Genomic DNA, 16,653 nt, shown 5'->3' on the forward strand with positions numbered 1-16,653 from the left:
ATGTTTGCCTAAAGCATAATATTTTGTATAAAAGAGAAGGCCGGCTTTGCAAGTTTGAGCAGTCTCCTGAGAATATACACCGTGTTGTACTTCTAGGATACCTGTTACTGGCTGCAGCCAATAAATTCGATCTTTGACTTCACCTAGAAGACTCTGTGTTTCTGTAGTCTGAAACAGGAAGAACTCGAAGTCTTTTGGTGTGTCCCCTGGCACCGCTGGGTTCTGAAAAACCCAGTACTTCAGTTGGCGCCCAATGTGGGGCGATTTCAGCGGTACCGGTCCAAGCCAGAGGTTCGTGAGGAGCTTCGTGTGAAAATTGTGGAGGAAGGCCGCCACTTCATCGACCCCTGTATGTCGACGTGGTCTGAAAGTCTTTGCTGCGAGGTTCCCCGCTTCCCGACGGCTACGAAGGACTGCTGCCCTGACTATCGCCCTGTTTTGGACCCTTGATGATTTGGTAGAGCGAAACGATAGACGAGTCTTCTGGTGACGTCATCGATACCTCAGTTAAGTATAAGTGGAGCGTCTCCTAGTCCTTGGTTTGGTTTTTGGTTTGGTATCCCCTTGGGATCTTTGATTTGGAACTTGCAAGTACCAAAGCCGAGGGACTCGTGTATTCACGAGACTATCGTATTCTATAATCCTTTGAAGTTTGAAGCTAGACTAGAGAGCGAAGATGCCTGGTCTTAGCAGACTTGGAAATTTGTTTTGTCTTGGTTGTAATAGGGATTCCCGATTGGAGGACTCGTGTCCGGTTCCTCCGATTGGAACTCCAACCTATGAGCTCTATGTGAAACATGGCGTAGGCCCCATCACATATAATGAAGTATGGATCCGATACACCAGGAAAGATGGTGTTTTAAAGTGGCCCCAAAATGGTAGTTTTGACACAGAGATTCTGGATAATCTGGAGGTTAAACTTTTTAAGAAGAAAGCCCGGCCGGCGATGTTTGACTCTTTCCGCCTATGGCGTAAGGAAGCCAAACAGAAAGAAATTAAATTAGTAAAAAGAAATAAGAGAGAAAAGGGTATTACGGTAATGCAAGCTGCTATGCAGTTTAAAGATAATGAAGAAGAACAGATAAGTGAGCAGTTGCACAGGCAACGTAACATGGTGATCGATAAATGTTATCCAGTTTTGCCGCTTCTTCAGCAAGATGCGTCAAAAGAAATGGAGAAAGACCCTTTAATGTCACACTTGTTGAATTCACCACCCCCTTATGTGCAGAGTGCTACAGCACCTCCGCAACCTTTAGTTGTGCAACCCCCAAATATTGTTCCTCAAGTTCTTCCACAACCGCCAGCTCCTCTTCAGTTGGCTCCTACTGCTATGGTGCAGCCCCCTCAAGGGCCGCCGACTTTGCTACCTACTCCACCTGTACTTCCTACGACTTTGTCTATGGAACCAACCGCCTCTTCTGGTGGTGTTCCCGATACTGCCTCTGCTTCTGCATCTGCATTTGCCTTGTTTCCCTCTGTTTTTCCTCCCGTTCTTTTGTCAGCTTCTCCTTCTATGCGACAGAGAATGACTGCTACTGTTGCTAGCCTTATATCTCCTCTCTTCGGGTCCACTAGTGTGACCCCTGATTCAAGACGTAAGCAGACGCGTAGTCAACTGCCTGATTCTCGAGAGAAAGAAATGTTTGACCGTATGGCGAGTAAATGGGTTATCTACCCTTCAAGGTATGATGTGGATTCTATTATGGATGCCTTCCGCCAATGGGAAGCACCGAAACAGAGATACGTTTTTGAAAAGATGTGTGCTTTTCTTTGTGAGGAATTGGAGGATAATGATTTGGAAGCGAATCCACAGGAGTTGTGCCGCATACAATTTGAATTTGAAAAAGGCGCAATTGTGGGTCCCGATGTTGAGAAAGCAGTTGCAACATTGTTGTCTTTTAGGATTGAGGGTCCTTCTAAGTCATTGTTTGAACATGACCCATCTGATAAAAGGGTGAGACAATACCCTATGAGAGAAGTCCCTCCGGTATGGAAGGACGCCGTTGTGGCTGATGCCGCTCAAGGTATTGCTGCTATGCCAGCTCATTTCCAGCGTGTTTGGGTACATGTTCCTTGGAAGCGATCTGAAGTTTCGGCCCTTAAGCAGACTTTGCCTGATCCTCGTAAAAATCCTGCAGGATATTATAAGGAATTAGCACAAACTGCAGACTCATGTGTTATGAATTTAGCCGACATAGACATGTTATTTGGGAATGTTGTTCCATAGCCTTTGTGGGGAGTGATTCGTAATACAGATCACGCGCAAGAGCTAGGCGACTCATGGGCTAACATTAGTGCTGCAAATGATAGACAAGTTGGTGGTGCCAAGCCTGAGCCTTTGGTAGCAGAACTTCCTGCTAGGATCATTACTTACATGAAGACTTTAATGCCTGCGATGCGTGTGAATTGGGATAAATTGTCTGCGTGTAAGCAGAAGAAAGATGAAACAGTGTCTGATTTCTTCACCAGGTTTGAAGAAACGTTTATCGACCACAGTGGTCAAGATATGAGTACAGAAGGTGGTCAACGGTTGTTCGTTGACAAGTTTGTGCACAATTTGCTTCCCGAGTTGTGTAAGAAATTGAAAGATTCAGAGATTTCTTGGGCCGTTTCCTCCTCAGCACAAATACTGGCTACTGCACAGTACTACGAAAATAGGGATAAAGATGAGAAGGATAGAGCAGAAAAGAAAACTAAAGAACTAAAGACGGAGGTTCTTTTACAACAGGCTTACCCGCCACGTGGTGGTCAGAGTAACTATCAGCAACCTCAGCAGTTTCAGAGAAACTCGCAAAGGTTCGAATTTTCTCGACCACGTGTTCCGGTAGGTCCCAATCAGTGTTCATATTGTAAAGAAGAGGGTCATTTCAAGTATAGTTGTCCTATTTTGTTACAGCGTACGAATGGTACTATTGGTGCAAGAGGTCGAGGTGTTCAACAAGCTCCTAGAGGTAGAGGACGTGGAAGTGTCCCCCAGAACGTGCGTCCCCTTCCATCTCAGAATTCAATGAATAGTTTTGACCAGCAAAATAACGCGTCTGGTAGGACGGCTCAGTACTATGCTGATGACTATTATGCGGAAGATGAGAATATGGAAGGTAATGATTGCTAGGACAGCCATAGACAAAGAGAGGGAGTTGTTTCAGTTCCAGTAGATCAAGGTGGACCGTATGTTAAGGTGACTACATCAGGTGTGTCAGAACCTTTTCTGTTGGATACTGGTGCTGCAAAGAGTTCTATTATGCACTCAAAACTCCCTGGCGCACCTTTGTCTGGCAAGATGAATGTTTCAGTAGGTTTTTCTGGCGCCCCGGTTAGGAATCCGATCTCTAGTCCTACATCCCTTTCTGTTGGACCTTGTGAATTGGAAGCACCCCTTATCCTAACGACAGGTTGCGGTGAAAACCTGTTGGGATTGGATTTGTTGAAAAGATTGTATGCGACATTATATTGTTCTCCTTCGGGAGTACAACTTACACTAGGTAGGAAGGTGATCTCTTCAATGTATTTGTCAAAGGATAAACTCCCGACCGAATTGTCGTTTCTTCCTGATACTCTTTGGGCTACTGGTCCTAATGATGTGGGTCTTTTGGAAATACCGCCATATGTTGTGACATTGAAAGCCGATGTTAAATTGCCATGCATTCCTCAATACAAGATCTCTAGTGAAGGTGAAAAAGCGTTGCTAGCGATCATTTATGATTTGATTAAAAAATATGTAATTGAAGAGACAAGAGGCAACGTTTGCAATAGTCCTGTTCTGCCTGTTTTGAAACGTACTGACCCTTCTCAGCCACCTGTTTACAGGTTCGTGATTGATCTTAGAGAGGTCAATAAAATAGTTGTGCCACAGTTTCCTGTTGTTCCTGATATCACTGCCCTATTGACTATGATTCCAGCTTCCGCCACCTGGTTCTCGGTGATTGACTTGAAGAATGCTTCCTTCAGCATCCCGATTGGCGAGGAGAGCAGGGATGTTTTTGGTTTCAGTCTAGGAGGCCGAAGCTTCCTCTTCAAACGCGCTCCTCAAGGCTACTGTGAAAGTCCATCAATATATAGTCAGGCTTTGAAAACACAGCTTGATGAAATTGTTTTACCTCATGGCGCTACTCTTATTCAGTACGTCGATGATTTGTTAATAGCTGCAGATACTGAGGAAATTTGTAAAGAAGCCACCTTGTCGTTGTTATGTCATTTGTCTGATTTGCATCACAAAGTGTCCCTTTCAAAACTGCAATATTGTCGACAAGAAGTGACCTACTTAGGCCATCTCTTATCGAAGGAGGGAAGGAAACTGACCCCAGAAAGAATTCAGGCAATTGCAAAATTGGGTGTGCCAAAAACACAGAGAGAAATACGTGCTTTCTTGGGCATTACATCATACTGTAGGAAGTGGATACCGAATTTCTCTTTGCTGGCCAAACCTTTGGTAGCATTAACCTGTAAAGATACACCAAATCCCGTTCCATGGTCTGAAGATTGTCAGAAAAGTTTCTCCGAATTGCGTAATGCATTGTGTTCGGCTCCTGTGTTGGGTACCCCCGACTACAGTAAGCCTTTTACGCTGTATGTCCATGAGAAAGAGGGTTGTGCATTGTCAGTGTTGACACAGTCTTTTGGAGACAAACAGCGTCCATGCGCGTATTTTTCGTCGACTTTGGATCCGGTAGCTAAAGCATTGCCGAGTTGCTTGAGAGCCACAGCGGCAGCAGCTGTTTCTATTCAACAGTCTGCTGGATTAGTAATGAATAACATGTTGATTGTGATGGTTCCACATGCAGTGGACACGTTGTTAAACAGGACCAAGACACAGCACTTAACTAGTGCTCGATTGTCAGGTTACGAGCTGACACTGTTAGCGAGTCATGTGCACATAAAGAGATGCAGTACGTTGAATCCAGCCACGTTATTGCCGATTCCAGTAGAGACAGATGATGTTGAACAGCATGATTGTTTTCTCAGGACAGAAGAAGAAACGAAAGGGAGAGTAGATCTTAAAGATACTCCTCTTGTAGAGTGTGATGGTACCTTATGGGTGGATGGTTCATGCTTTAAGCTTCCGAATGGTGATACGACTGCAGCATATGCTGTCACGACTTTGCATACGATTGTTGAAGCTGCACGTATACCACATAATTCAGCTCAAGCAGCAGAGTTAATTGCACTTACAAGAGCGTGTGTGTTATCGAAAGGAATGAAAGTGACCATATATACTGACAGCCAGTATGCGTTTGGTGTGGCTCATAGTTTTGGACGATTGTGGAAAGAACGTGGGTTCCTCACTTCAAATGGAACTAAAATACAGCATGGTCAGTTGGTGAATGAGCGTCTTGAGTCACTGACCTTGCCACTACAAGTCGCGATTGTGAAATGCCGTGCACACAAGAAGGTGACTGATGATGTTGGTCGTGGTAATGCATTTGCTGACGAAATCGCTAAAGAGACAGCAAAGAATGTGAAGAATCGAATGTATGTTGCAGGCCCTGCAAGATGGGTTGGTGATGTTGGAATGTGTGAAGACACGATAGAGAGTGTGAAGTCCCTTCAAGCCGAAGCTTCAGAGAAAGAATTGAGTATGTGGAGAGAAAGCAAGGGTAAATTAGACTCGAATGGTTGTTGGGTTGAGTTGTCAGAGCATCAGCGATGGTTGTTGCCTGATGCGTATGTACTTCCAGTGGTTACGATGGCACATGGAATGGCTCATATCAGTGCGAAAGGGATTTGTAAGTTGTTGGCTCCAGTATGGCAAAATGCTGGAATTCCTAAATGTGCAGAGAATGTGGTCAAAAATTGCATGGTGTGTCTGAAATACAATCCTGGTAGTGGAACCCCAACTCCAGCTGGTCATATCGCGTCTCCAACGTATCCGTTCGAGGTTTTGCAGCTAGATTTCATCCACATGGAAAGGTGCAACAATTTGAAATACGTACTCATTGTTGTTTGTGCCTTTTCAAGGTGGGTAGAAGCATATCCCTTAAAAGACAACACTGCCTTATCCACGGCTAAAGCCCTTGTCCTAAGAATTCTTCCCCAGATTTGGAATGCCGAGAATGGTCTGGAGTGATAATGGGAGTGAATTTGTGGGTCATGTGATGAAGAAAGTATGTGAAGGGCTAGGTATTCAGCAGAAATTTCACGCTGCAAATCACCCCCAATCAGCTGGACTAGTAGAGTGCTATAATGGCACGTTAAAATTGAAGCTGGCCAAGATTCAAGCGAGCACTGGTCTTAAATGGCCTGACGCCCTGCCTTTAGCACTCCTATCAACGAGAATGACTGTGCATTCGCGAGTGGGACTTAGTCTTATAAAATTGTGTTCGGCCGTCCGGCCAACATATAGGGAGTGCCAAGGCCGACAAAATTCAGTGAGATCGAACACCCCGTATTACTTGATTATCTGTATGAATTGACGGCTAAATTGCGTGTTTTACACCAACAGGTGCATGATACTCTGCCTCAGGTCTCTGAAGCTCCAGGACATCCTATCAATCCTGGATCATGGGTGCTGGTCAAAAACTTCAAGAGGACAAAGAATGATGAGCCCCGTTGGACCGGCCCCCACCTCGTCCTTCTTTCAACGAGATCGGCTGTTCGAGTAAAAGGGAAAAAGAACTGGATACACGGCGTTCACTGCAAGAGGGTCCCTTTGCCTTTGCCCTATGACCGGTGGGTCCAGGAGGGGATCGCTGACTCCGAGACTGAGATTGTGCCTCGTTTTCTGCCTTTTGGCAATCCACGTGTAAAAGGAACAATTTCTGAGAAAGAAAGTGACAACATTTTGCAAGAAGCTGTGCCACCGTCAATTCGATTAGACACTACAGAGCCTGCACTCTTGTTCCAAGACCAGACAGTATCTGGAAAGAGTCGCTATAATTTGATGTCGAGAACTATGGACAAATAAAAATTATTTTGTCTTCGCTATTTTTGAAAAGTGCAGCTCTCTCATCTGAGAAACTTGCTTATTTTTGGTTTTTTTCGAACCGCCATCCGGGTTCAGCTGCAGGGTCGTGGTTGCCCAAGCCTTTGGAGTGCAGCTGAAGACGTTAGGTCGACAGTTCTGGTCGGTCTAAGGGAGTTGCCCTGGACTGACAGAAGCATTCCTTAGCATAGACCACCCTACCACCACGAGCAGCGATTAGAGAGGATGGAGTTTTTCGAGAATGAGAGACCTGCCAAACAGATGGATTTTAAAGCCAGAATGTGTACAATGATGACAAAGAAACGATTTTTGATAATATGTATTTTCATGTTGCTTAGCGTAATGACGTTTTTAATAGGATATGTTTTATTCTCTTTTCAAGTGACGTTTGCACCCACTGCACAGCCCATACCTCCTTCTACTGTTTCCTCGCATTCTTTTCACCCTCTGCCTGAACACGAATCTGCTAGAAGATTAGAATTCATCAATAATTCATTCATTCAGCTTCTACACCAACACCAATTAGTAGTTAACACAACTAACTGTTGGGTGTGTGGTCTTATGCCTCATACTACTGATAAAGGTATCCCTTATCTGGTCCTACCTTTCAGCCATAATGGTTCTGTGTGGGCATATAGAACGATATTCATATACACTCATGAAGCCAACCCCCTACGTTCTGTGAAGGATAATGCTAAGAATAGTGCTCTAGTTAAGGGTATAGTAGATATGATTAAGGAAGACATTTCCTATGAGACTATCCCGAGAGATGAGACACTAGCATATATTGGATGGAACATAACAGGATATGGAGCTGCTCTGAGTGAGAACCAGCGAGCAAGGGGATCCTCCTCGATTTAGGTTGTACCCCATCAGGGTCACCTATGTCTGCAAGGTAATGGCAAGAATCCCAGAGCTCAGTTAGGGAGAAGTATCTGTACTGAAACATATGTATTTACGTCTCAGACTTCCCCTTCGTTCTTAGCAGCTAAGGGTACCTATTTTATCATCTGCCATAATAGAGCCTATACATGGTTGCCTCCTGACTTCTCGGGCACATGTTTTGTTTCGTTCCTGTTGCCTCCCACCTACACGGCCGTGGCAGATTACCACAAGACAAGGATAGTTAGAGGTGTCATCAGTCAAGATGACACTGCAGGACAAGAGATTGGAGATTTCGTGAAGGGTTCTCTGCCGTTTTGGGGTCCTATGGTTAACAGCAGGAACATAAGGCAATTGACAAGAGTGGTTGAATCCACGGTAGATGAAACCGCCGGTGCCCTTAGTAATTTGACTGCTGAGCTCCAGTCGGATCGCCTTATGACTCTTCAAAACAGGGTCGCATTGGACGTCATACTTGCAGACCAAGGTGGGGTATGTACAGTGATCCAATCAAGTTGCTGTGTTTTCATTCCAGATAATGCTCCAACAGTATACCAGGCCATTTCCAAACTGCATAAGATCTCCGAATCTATTCACGTGGATAAAGGAGATTGGTCATTGATGGGGTGGTTCTGGGAACTGATATCCGCCTGGGGATGGAAGATTCTGATAGTCATTGGGATGATCTTAGCCATTCTTTTCCTGTTCTGTCTGTGTATACAGTGTGCTCCTGCAATATGTGGCCTCTGTGCTACATCGTGTGTAAGGAAACCTGTATCAAGGGACGAGCTAAGTAATAGGATGATGCTACAGCAACATCTCAACGACTTTATGAATATAGACTTGGACTCAGACCTAGACTCAGACAGACGTGAGTATAAGTTAATTGCCTATGTAAGGGCAAAAGGAGGGTCTGTGGTACTTTAAATTCTGGACCCGTGTAATAAACATCGTCGTATCATGACGATTTTGGTATCAGCAGACCGCAAATGATTAGGATACTATGCACAAGCATTTTCGCCATGTTCGGGTGAAGAAATCACCCTGAAATCATAGTTTCCGTTCTGATACCTCGGGTCCATCTTAGAACGACAGCCATTTTGTGATTGCCCTCACATAGGCCCAGAACTAAAGCCAAGCATGGGTCTGAAGGACACGCACACCTTTGTTGACTCTTCGGTGACCTGGGCAAGCGGACTCCACTGCCTGAAGCCAAACCTGTTCGGCCAGTTCCTTTCCCAGTGGCCGAACGAGATTAGTATCAAGGCCCAACCTATCGTAAAACCCTTTGATCACACAAACCATGGTTAATCTTCTACACACCTGTCCCTGTTTCCCCCTTTTATGACTTGCTTTACGAGGAGGAGGTGCCCGTTTATATTGGAGGTCTGTCGATATGTGATGGAAGCAATGAGCCTTGCCGGGTAATTGATTAAGGGCTGGACAATGGGCTTGTCATCATGACTTTGCTTTTTCTTTGTAGTGAAAATATGTGAATGGTTAACTGTAAAATAAGGAATGTTTGCCTAAAGCATAATATTTTGTATAAAAGAGAAGGCCGGCTTTGTAAGTTTGAGCAGTCTCCTGAGAATATACACCGTGTTGTACTTCTAGGATACCTGTTACTGGCTGCAGCCAATAAATTCGATCTTTGACTTCACCTAGAAGACTCTGTGTTTCTGTAGTCTGAAACAGGAAGAACTCGAAGTCTTTGGGTGTGTCCCCTGGCACCGCTGGGTTCTGAAAAACCCAGTACTTCACCAGCTCCCACAGCCGCGTGGCCTTCTATTCAGCAGCCACCAACCAAGGCCCCCCTACCTCTCATAGGATAACATAGGGCCTAACTCTCTCTGCACCCGGCTGCCCTTGTGCCGCTGAGGGTGAACCAACTGTACCTACCTGACCCTGAGAGACCCCTGAGTCTATGCCCAGAACCTTAACTCTGCTAGTCGAGTACTTACCTTTAAACGGATAACTCAATTTTCTCCATAGGGTAACATTGACTGGCTTTTCCTGAAATTTCTTCAAAATGTGCACTTTTCAAAACTTAAAATATTCACCAAAAATCAACCGAGTAACAAAAACGAAAATACTCACCTGCTCTTAGGTGAGCTCCCAGTGCTGGATCTTGGTGCCCAGCACTGACTCTGAAAAATACTTACAACTGTACTTACCAGTAACCCAATTTTCTCCCATAGGAAATCATTGACTGTTTTTCTGTGAAACTTCTTCTGTTTTAAGTGTCAATTTCTGCAATCTTCAAATATTCTTTAAAAATCGTATAATTTCTGAAAGCGTATTTACTTACCTGTTTTGGATAAAGGTCCCATTACTGAGTCTAGGCACCCAGTACTGGAATACAAAAGTAACGAGAACATACTATACCTGCAACTTGAATTTTCTGCCATAGGGAATCATTGACTGTTTTCTATGAAATATTTTCCAAATATCAACTTTTAAAATAGCAAAATATTGTCTAAATATCATCACAGCAATTAAGTCGACTTTCATCACTTGATTCCAAGTACTGACCCAGGACTGAATTTAGGATCCAGTCCTGGAATTCCAAAAGTAATCCTAAAAGTAATCTGTAGCAAATAACTTGAAACTTCCATTGAACTCAATGCATTATTTTGTTTAAAATTGTGTTGCCTATTGCAACCACTTGTAACTTCCTACAAAAGTAAATTGCATATTGCAAAAGTATTTATATAAAGCATCTCATTCTGAGAAAGTATATTTTAATACCTATTGTAGGTTCTAAAATAAAACAAGCATATATTTTTTAGACATAAACCATTGGCCTAGAGTTCAGTTATTGAGTGTGTGAGACCATTTGCTGGCTGAGTTTGTGCAACAAATGCTTTACACTGTCCTCTGATACTGCGTTACTGCTCGACCAAGCTACCACTTTAGAGAGTAAGGTTATATCTAACTTTAGCCTCTGCCAAACCTCTGGGGACTGTGGACTCTGTACACCCTGTACCTATTTGGGAACAGTATATACAGAGCCACTTTCACACATTGGTAGATCAGCGCTGGGATACACACTTGCATTTGTTGGACTACTTGGTTACCATCTGATCACACGACAGAACTCTTAAAATTGCCTTTAGAATTCTGATTGGTCTTTTCCAAAAATGCTAAAAGTCTTGCTAGGGCCTTGCTTAAGTCCCATTATAATTTTAGAAAAATAAAAGTCACTATAGTCAGGGTAGAGGATTAGAACTGTCAGGTTAGAATGACTCAAACAAACCCAGCTATTAGTGAAAATAATAACATGGACCTGGTGGAGAGCTCGACCTCACACCTTACTTGCACTTGTCTTTCAAGGAATTGAGGTCCCTATGCAAACTTAAAAATATACCAATGGGCCTGCATCCAACCAAACTAGGGCTCCAGGAGCTCTTGGCTGAGTATGCTAAGGACCACCCATCTGAACATGGTGATGGCCAGTCAGATGAGGAAGGGGAAGAAGAGGAGGTGGATAATAACCCCCACACTATCCCCTAGGGAGGAGAGGGCACCCATACCTTTCAATCCAAAAATTAGCATCTGGGGACCAACAGATCACACAGGTGACATATATTAAGTAACTGCACAAATGAAAAGTTGCATGAGCATTTGGTAGACCTAGGTCTAATTTCTCCCCAAGAATTGGGAAAGAAGGCAGACCACTGGGTCAAGACTAGGGTGAGAAGGACAACCACTGGGGGTGACCAGAAGAAAGCGGTCACAAAGCCTCCCCAGGGGAAAGGTGTTGAGAATCCCCAAGATAAAAAGTCTGAGTCTTCCAAAGGGCCCCAAAAACCTGTTCAGGTGGGTGGGACCAAAACTTCTCCCTATGTGCCTCAACCCTATAGGGGGAAGAACTTTGATCCCTTAAAGGCCTGGTGTAATAACTGTAAGAGGTCAGGAGGACACCTAACTGTAGATAAATCTTGCCCCTACAACAAAGCCCCTAAGGCACCCAGTACAGCTACTCCTGGGGCAGCAAGTATACAGGTGGGATCAGAAGTGTACCCTGAGCAAATCTGGGAACACACTGAAGCAAGCCTAGCCTCCCTGGGAGAAGTGGAGTTTGCCACTGTAGCTGTGTGTCCACCCAACTTAAAGAAATATTTACAGTGAATGGAACTAGGGTAGAAGCTCTGAGGGATACAGGTGCCAGTGTCACTATGGTGAAAGACACACTGGTTTCCTCAGAGCAATATTTGTTTGGGAAGTCTTACCCAGTCACCAACGCTGACAGTGTCACCACTAGTCATCCCATGGCCATGGTGACATTAGGCTGAGGGGGGGGGGTTACTTACCTGAAACAGGTAGTGGTCTCTCCAAAGTTGCCAGCTGCATGTCTGCTTGGAAATTATCTGGAAACCTCAGCCTGGGCTGAGGTTGAGCTAAAGGCCCATGCAGCCATGCTGGGCATCCCTGAATTGGTGTGTGTGCAAACCAGAGCACAGAGCAAGAGGAAGGGTAAAAAAGTAGGTCTGGAGCCTGTAATAATGGCCGAACCAACCAAGAGAAAAGGTAAGAAGACTGGAGAACCGGATTCTGTACAGCAAAACATTCAGGACCCCTCTCCACAGGGAGAGGATTTGGATACCCCTGCGGGAACTGAGTCCATGGAGCTTGAACTTTACCAGGTTGAACTATTGGGCCCAGGGGGACCCTCTAGGGAAGAGCTGTGCCAGGGTCAGCGAGACTGTCACACTTTTGAAAGCCTGAGGCAGCAAGCTGTTTCAGAAGCAAAGGGAGATGTCAGTGGTACCCACAGAGCTTATTGGGAAGAGGGATTACTGTATGCTGAGGCAAGAAACCCCACTCCTGGAGCCACCAGGAGGCTGGCAGTGCTACAGAAATACAGGGATTTCCTCCTAACTTTGGCTCATGACATCCCCCTAGCTGGACATCTGGGGCAATCCAAAACTTGGGAAAGGCTAGTGAGTCACTTTTACTGGCCCCAGATGCACCAAAAGGTGAAGGAGTTTGTCAGCTCCTGTGTTACCTGTCAAGCCAGTGGCAAGACAGGTGGCCACCCAATGCCCCCCTCATCTCACTGCCAGTGGTGGAGGTACCCTTTGAAAGGGTGGGAGTGGACATTGTGGGTCCACTTGAACCTCCTACAGCCTCAGGGAACACATTTATTCTAGTAGTAGTGGACCATGCTACTAGGTACCCTGAAGCAATTCCACTTAGGACTACTACAGCTCCTGCAGTAGCCAAGACCCTCCTGGGTGTCTTCACCAGGGTAGGGTTTCCTAAGGAGGTGGTTTCAGACAGAGGTTCCAACTTCATGTCTGCTTACCTGACACACATGTGGAAGGAGTGTGGAGTGCAGTACAAGTTTACTACACCCTACCACCCACAAACCAATGACATTGTTGAGAGATTCAACAAGACAGTGAAAGGTATGATCATGGGTCTCCCTGAAAAACTCAAAAGGAGATGGGATGTCCTGTTACCATGCCTGCTTATCGCTTACAGGGAAGTACCACAGAAGGGAGTAGGTTTCTCACCCTTTGAACTTCTGTTTGGTCATCCTGTAAGGGGACCACTTTGTCTTGTAAAAGAGGGCTGGGAGAGGCCTCTTCAAGAGCCCAAACAAGACATAGTGGACTATGTGCTTGGCCTAAGGTCATGAATGGCTGAGTACATGGAAAAAGCATCCAAGAACCTTGAGGACAGCCAGGAGCTCCAGAAGCACTGGTATGACCAAAAAGCTGCACTGGTTGAATTTCAACCTGGGCAACAGGTGTGGGTTTTGGAGCCAGTGGCACCAAGGGCCCTCCAAGATAAATGGAGTGGCCCTTACCCTATCCTAGAAAGAAAGAGTGAGGTCACCTATTTAGTTGACCTGGGCACTAGCAGGACACCCAAAAGGGTTATCCATGTAAACCACCTTAAGCTCTACAATGACAGGTCTGACATCACCATGCTGATGGTGACTGATGAGGAACAGGAAGCAGAGAGTGAACCTCTCCCTGACCTCCTCTCCTACAGCCCACAAGATGGGTCAGTAGATGGTGTGATCTTTTCAGACACCCTCTCTGCCCAACAGCAGACTGACTGCAGGCAAGTCGTGCAACAGTATGCTTGTCTCTTTTCCCTGACCCCTGGTCTGACAAACTGGTGTTCCCATGATGTGGACACTGGTGACAGTGCGCCTGTCAGGAACAAAATCTATCGACAGTCAGACCAAGTCAAGGAAAGCATCAAAGCTGAGGTCAGCAAGATGCTGGAGTTAGGGGTCATTGAACCCTCTTAGTGCCCCTGGGCTAGCCCAGTTGTTCTGGTCCCCAAACCTCATCAACAAGGTGAAAAGAGAGAGATGAGGTTCTGTGTGGACTATAGAGGGCTCAACTCTGTCACCAAGACAGATGCTCACCCTATTCCAAGAGCAGATGAGCTGATAGATAAATTAGGGGCAGCCCAATTCCTCAGTACCTTTGACTTAACTGCAGGGTACTGGCAGATTGGCATGGCCCCAGGAGCAAAAGAAAAGACAGCATTCTCCACCCCTGATGGGCATTATCAGTTTACTGTAATGCCTTTTGGGCTAAAGAATGCCCCTGCCACCTTCCAGAGGTTGGTGAACCCTGTCCTGGCTGGGCTGGAATCCTTTAGTGCAGCTTATCTTGATGATATTGCTGTATTTAGCTCCACCTGGCAGGATCACCTGATCCACCTTGGGAAGGTTTTACAGGCTCTGCAAAATGCAGGTCTCACTATCAAGACATCCAAATGCCAGATAGGGCAGGGCACTGTGGTGGTGTACTTGGGCCACCTTGTAGGTGGAGGCCAAGTACAACCCTTGCAACCCAAGATCCAGGCCATCATGGACTGGATAGCTCCAGCAACCCAGACCCAAGTCAGGGCATTCCTTGGATTGACTGGGTACTATAGGAGGTTTGTGAAGGGATATGGGTCCATTGTGACCCCCATCACAGAACTCACCTCCAAGAAGATGCCCAAGAAGGTTAACTGGATGTTAGTTTCCAAAAGGCTTTTGACACCCTGAAAGAAGCAATGTGCTCAGCACCAATTCTAAAAGCTCCAGATTATGCCAAGCAGTTCATAGTGCAGACTGATGCCTCTGAGCTAGGGATAGGAGCGGTCCTATCCCAGACCAATGATGAAGGCCAAGATTAACCTGTTGCTTTTATAAGCAGGAGGCTATTCCCCAGAGAGCAGCGTTGGAGTGCCATTGAGAGGGAGGCCTTTGCTGTGGTTTGGTCCCTGAAGAAGTTGAGATCATACTTGTTTGGTGCTCACTTTCTGGTTCAGACTGACCATAGACCTCTCAGATGGCTAATGCAGATGAAAGGGGAAAATCCAAAACTACTAAGGTGGTCCATCTCCCTACAGGGAATGGACTTTGAAGTGGAACACAGACCAGGGACTGCCCATGCCAATGCAGATGGACTTTCCAGGTTCTTCCACTGAGACAATGAAGACTCCATAGGGCAAGGTTAGTCTCATCACCTTTCGTTTGGGAGGGTTGAGTGAGAAAGTTCCATCTTTCTTGCATGGTATGCCCCCACTTTGTGCTGAATTGCTGAATGTAATTTGACTGAGTGTGCCCTGGACTACTGCCAATCAGGTGCCCAGGGTCTATTTTCCTTCCCTAAAACACAAAACACAAATTGGCAAACCCTGGCCACATGTCAGCCCCTGGTAAATGGTACTCTAGGTAACCAGGGCCTTGTGACCAGAGAAGGCCACTAAGGGCTGGAGCACCTATTGTGCCACCCTTAGAGGCCATGTACCCTTACACACACACACTGCCCTTGCAGGCTGAGTGTCTGGGTACAAGACAAAACAAAGAGTCGACATGGCACATATCCCTGAGTGCCATGCCCACCACCTACACTGCCATGGCATACATCAGCCACCCCTCTAGCTGGGTACCCTATGCCAATGGTGTGGGCATAGGAGCAGGAGCCCTGTGCCCCTACAGTACCCAGGTCTATTTCTGGGCACTGTAAGTGCAGTGCTGCCATTTAAGAGTATATGATGCTGGGAGCTCGTCAAACACGAACTCCACAGCACCATATTGGCAACACTGAAGACTGAGAAGTTTGATATGAAACTTCTCAGCACATTAAACCCGCACTGATGCCAGTGTGGGATTTAATGTACCAAGCACCCCAGAGGGCATCTTAGAGATGCCCCCTGAAACCTAACCTACAATCCACGTCTGTTATGAGGCTGCCTAGGCTGTCACACAGCAGACATGTTGCTGGACCCCTGGGTAGGAGAGCCCCTGCTCTCCTGGGTCTGCAACAATGCACATCCTGGGCGACGTGCTAAATCTCCTCCCCCAGGATGAGCAGGAGGAAGCTTCAAAGGCCGCCGCTGTGAGCTTTCCCAGGCCACTGCAACCCCCCACTCTGGTGGGAAGCTTGGCCGGAAACCCCAAATAAGGACAGGGGATGTGCCAGCCTGCCAGCCCCACCCCTCAGGTGGGGGAGGCGAGGTGAAGCACATCTCCGGGTTCTCACCATCTTGAAGATGGGAAGTCCTGCCCAATCAGGACTAGGCTACTGCCCCCCTCCCACAGGAGAGAGGCAGGATAGGGGGTGTAACCACCCCAGAACAGGGACCCATTGGTCCCTGCCCTTCACCTACCTGTAACGCCCCTAAATCTAGTATTTAGGGGCACCCTGAACCTTCCTTCCCCAGATTCCAGATTCCAAAATCCGAAGAAGAGCTAGAAGAAAGAAGACCTGCGCTGCAGCTGCTAAGAAGAGGAAGACACCAACTGCTTTGGCCCCAGCCTTACTGTCCTGTCGACCCTCGAACCTGCTCCTGCTCCAACCCGGCATCTCTTGTGGCCAGCAACCTCACAA

General features: G+C 46.2%; 1 pseudogene; it reads left to right on the top strand.

Moving 5' to 3' along the window:
• The first annotated feature begins 676 nt into the window (after positions 1-676).
• LOC146855512 (uncharacterized) lies at positions 677-3,112 on the top strand (annotated as a pseudogene).
• Positions 3,113-16,653: the final 13,541 nt, after the last annotated feature.

This window comes from Triturus cristatus, chromosome 4_1 (genome assembly GCF_964204655.1).
Source record: "Triturus cristatus chromosome 4_1, aTriCri1.1, whole genome shotgun sequence".
Classification (NCBI taxonomy): domain Eukaryota; kingdom Metazoa; phylum Chordata; class Amphibia; order Caudata; family Salamandridae; genus Triturus; species Triturus cristatus.